A 5,000-nucleotide genomic window follows, 5' to 3' on the forward strand; every position below is an offset into this window, starting at 1 on the left:
GTACAAATGCGAACCTTTCATTCTATATTTTTACTTAGAAATCGCTTATGTAAACGAGATTAAAAAATCGCGAAAGACTTTGGATTGTTCAAGGCCACCAAAAACCAAAGTTTCGTGTCGAAAATATGCCTGTCGAGCAAATGTAATTAAAGTTACAAACAACAGAGCTCAACCTTGAGAAACTGTTAGGCTGAGCAGTTTTCAAAAACATCAATCTCAATCTAAGTACTTGTTTCGATTGGCTTGGTTCCCAGTTTCAAGTCTCTTAATGTGGTAAAATATCGTGACACAGCCCTAGATCATTCCATCTCGTTCACGTTCTACAATGTAGGCGAAGTGTCCTTAAAAAAATTAATTGTTACGAGCGGTTTCAGGGCCTCCACAAACTAGACATTTAGTTGTCGACAACTATATCTGTTGAACAGAAAGTCATCGACAACTAATATGTCCGTTGGAAGCATTCCCCTTACTGGAGTATTCCGTTGTCGATTACAAAGAGAATGTTTATATTAAAAAGAAAACTGACCAAATGCGATAGTTCTCGACAACTAAAACGAACTATATCTGTTGAACAGAAAGTCATCGACAACTAATATGTCCGTTGGAAGCATTCCCCTTACTGGAGTATTCCGTTGTCGATTACAAAATTATTCGCGGAAGAATGTTTGTAGTAAAAAGAACACTAACCAAATGCGATACAACTAAAACTAACCATCCCACACACCAGAAAAAGTGGTCAAAAATGTGGTTATCAACAACTATTTGTTGTCGACGACCGAGCAATTTCCCTTTTCGAAAAGGGAAACTGCTTACTTGTTAACAACTTAGAATTTAGCGTTTAGTTGTCGGCAACTCGTCCCACACACTGCGTTTTTTAGTTGTCGATAATTAAATGTCTAGTCTGGGGGGTCCTCAGAGTGAAAATAGCGAATCAAAGATTCAATGATGCATGCTCACGTTGTCGTCAAAACCTCAAATTTGGAGATTCCAGCTTGTCGTTTGCATAGTACATCAAAAATATGCGCTAAAATCCGTGGCGCACGTGCAGTACGATGATTTATGCTCTTTTAACCAATGATATCACATATAGGGCAAAATTACTGAATGCTGAGTGGCTGAGACGGAGGGCATTTTTCCTTAATCACCAGGGCACTTTTGTGGTAATCAAGAGGGCATGATTACTTGATCCTGATTTGTTAACAGTTGCTTATCCAGAGCAAGCGAAGTCGCAAGAGAATCTCCTTCCAGATTAAACTACTTTTTTTGTCCACGAGAACTCGTTTTAAGCGCTACAGTGTATTTCTGTTGACAGCAACGATTTATCAAATTGAACTTTAACCGGATGGGAGCGTGTTGATTGCCATTTGTCACGGCACTGAACGGTCTTCCCTCAATAATTTTGCTCTTTGTGTGATAAACATGTAATCGCAATGTGCTTTCGTGCAATTAAGGATTAATTTCAATCAAAGTTTCCAAATTGCCTTCATCGCTTCGCGACTCGGGCAGCTTTGTGAAAACGTTAAAAATACGCTTGAAATTAATCCTTAATAGACCTTTTTACCGATACGTCGGCCATTTTGATTTCTATTGTTTCGAATAGCTATTATGGGATGCCCCCTGAGCATCCCATAATGTCTTTCGAAACAATAGAAATCAAAATGGTCACCGTATCGGCAATAAGGTCTATTGCCCTCGGGCCCATGAGATTACATATACATTTCATTTTTTTCTTGGCCTCGTTTATTCACAGGTCTATGCGGGATTCTTTAAAGTGCCCCCTTGATAAAAAAAAAAAAAAAAACCACTTATTTTTTTCTTCGGATTTTGAAAGTATGTTTGCTTGACTTGCAAAATTTTGAGCTTTCAGTTTTATCCAAAGGCTGTTCACTTTGAGTGTAACTTTTGGATTTCACGGTCCGCCATTACTCACGTTCAAAACTGACCGATTGGAGCTCAGAGGGTTGGACCCAGGGAAAAGTGACGTCGAAGGCTCATTAACTTAAAATTTCAGCGTGTAAATGCAGCTTATTATATATGCAAAACGCGAGTTTAAAAGTCTGAGAACCCAAAACTCTCGTGCTGCATATTAATTCTGCGGCGTACACTAGCATTGCATTCTTAAACTAGTGAGCCTTTGACGTCATCTTCTCCTCGATCCAGCTCTCTCCAGATCTCAAAGTTAGTAATGGCGGACTATTAAATAGGCAATTCCAGTCTAAATAAGTAGGTGTCTTTTTGAAATGAAGGCTTAAAACTTTGGTCGCTTAATGTTTAGTTCACAGAGTTTTGCAAGCTACAGAAAAATAAGAATTGATTTTTTTGGTCACAGGGAGGGCACTTTAAGGAGTAAAGAGTTAGTGACCTGTTGACTCAGTTGGTTGGGCATGGGACTCCCGTGCGGGAGGTCGTGAGTTTCAACTCCAGTCAAGTGAAACGTCTTTTATTTAGCACATTTGGAACTGTAAATATTGAAAACGACTTTCATAACATAGAAAAAACTGTCATGACAAAGATTTCATTCATTTCTATTAATAATAACAATAATAATAATAATAATAATTAAGAAAATTAATAATTAATATCATTCATTATTAATAATTAATAAGTTTTAATTAATAATTAATGATTAATAATTATGGTAATAAAAATAATCATTAATTAAAAATTAGGGTAAGAATTGGACTGTTGCAGAAAACTACGATATTTCTCCTCTAGTGCCTTAGAACCATGGTTTGGTTTTGGCCATAGTGGGCAAATGTAGACAAATTGAAGTACACTAATAATAATAATAATTTTTAATAATAATAATAATAATAATAATAATAGTAATTTCAACTTACAATATTTAAATTTAAATTTAAAAATTTAAACGAAGCCTAACTAGTCCAAACAAAATTAATATAAAAATATTATTCTTTATACCCGTGGTGTATTAAAAAGTGTTCATTTCTACAATTCAAAAAGCAATTATTTGGACTAAAAAACTTATTTTAGAAAATTGCTACTTAAAAATGTCTATTTAATATCTTCTTCAATTGTCTCGACGTCAATAATAATAATAATAATAATAATAATAATAATAACAATAATAATAATAATAATATTCAGCACTGAACTTATCCCCACAGACACAGACCGAAGGGATATCGTTGATTTCCCAATCATACCTCAAGTGAACGACATCTCTAAACTCCCTCTTGATGCACCTTTCTCCATAGCAAGATCAGCGGCTCTCCTAGTCTAACATGATAAGGAGTTTCTCACATTTTCACACCTCTCCTGCAAATCTTCATCTTTTTTTTTATGCACGCTTTTATGCAAAGTTCTTATTACAGTATCATCCGGAGGCTCGTGCGCTTGTAAGACTATCTGCGTTACAAGCGGGGCAGTTATCTTGACTGACACTGCGTACTCCGACTCTGATTGGTCTCTAGGGTTCGTAAAACCCAGTTCCTCCATCCGTACTGGCAAGGTCAAGAGATCTCGCTCACTCTGTGAGCAGTTATGCCCCGTGATGGCAGGTATCATTACATCAGAGATTGCGCGCTCTAGCGGTTCCATCAGATCATGAATATCTGGAAGTGTTCAAAGGAAATACGTCTAGCGATGTCGCAGACCAAATGTGAAGGCCGCATAGCTAGCCTGAGGTTGAGAAGTGGCGAACTCTGCGAGCCTAGTGACTTGACTTATCCAATCCTCTACTTTCTCCCTAACATACTCTTCAAGATATGATCTGGCGCCCGTTTCTCGAAAGTCCCGAAACTTTAAAGGACTTTTTGGTGTCACAATTCCCTTTGTATCTCAAGAGCGGAGAGGATTTAAGTCGTCAAACGTCACAGTTAGTTTGCTTTTTGTTACCTTGAAAACATGTTAAAAGATGGGCCTTCCAAAATAAGCGGTTGGCAGTTTCTCAAATGGCTTTTCGGGCCCGAAGAGTTTTCGGGACTTTCCAGAAACGGGCCCCTTGACCCAATAGCTGCGCCTAAATACTTGTGGCCCTCGCTAGTGATGTTAATTGCTGTGTATCTGAAGATCACCCTAGCAGCATCTTCTTTCTCAGGCTTAGCGATCAGCCGACACTTTCTCGCATTAGCGAAGTTTCCAAGCGCAGAGCCACCAGTCGATAGCTCATCCCACCATTTCTTTACATCATCCAGGGACCCGGATCCTGTAGCATCGACCGCGTACCAGCACTGCTTTGCTGAGCTCGAGGTGCTTAAACGCGTAATCAAGGGCTGTAGACTGACAGCGTACAGGCTCCCCTTGCGTTGTATCCTCTGAAGACTCCAACTCATTCCCTCTGATCACTAATAATCGCGAGGGCGCTCTGTAGATATTGATGGCATAGATAGCAATCGTAGGGCACAGTACTCTGATGTTATGAAGAGCTGCAGTCCTGTTAAGGGAGTTAGTGGCGTTTGACGCGTCAACAAGTAACGCCGCATCTGTCTCGTCTGCTTTGAAGATTTCGCGCATGGTATGTACAGCTGCCTTACTCCTTTTGGTAAAAAGACATTGCACATTGGAGCCTATTATAGGCCGCATGAAAGTGACGAAGAGGCTTTATTAGAACTAGAGAGATCTTTGTCTTTAGTAAACGTCAACCATCACATCCTCCTTGCTGGCGACTCTAATCTCCCAGGCTGGGACTGAAAAGAACACATTGTTAAGCCCTGCAACCATCCATCACTCCACTACCATTTTGTGGATATACTGGATGATAATAATTTAACTCAAGTGGTCGAACTACCCGCAAGAAATCAAAACATCTTAGACCTGGTCATTACAAACAACCCAAACAGTGTTAAGAATGTCTCTGTTATACCAGGTATATCAGATCATGACTGCCCTGTTGTGGAGTTAGATTTTTACACCAGTACGTTATAAACAAAAACCGCGTGAGATCCCTTTGTATAAAAGGGCTAAATGGGACAATATCTCGGAAGACTTACTGGCAGCATCTGTGCAGATACAGAACAACACTGATGATAAAACTGTAA

At 39.0% G+C, this 5,000-nt stretch overlaps 1 protein-coding gene across 1 annotated transcript in view; it reads left to right on the top strand.

Annotated features, from left to right (window-relative positions):
- Positions 1 to 5,000, top strand: part of LOC138049395 (protein sidekick-1-like) — a 71,887-nt gene that overhangs the window by 17,286 nt on the left and 49,601 nt on the right. The gene's annotated exons all lie outside the window — the stretch shown is intronic.

This window comes from Montipora capricornis, chromosome 5 (genome assembly GCF_036669925.1).
Source record: "Montipora capricornis isolate CH-2021 chromosome 5, ASM3666992v2, whole genome shotgun sequence".
Lineage (NCBI taxonomy): Eukaryota > Metazoa > Cnidaria > Anthozoa > Scleractinia > Acroporidae > Montipora > Montipora capricornis.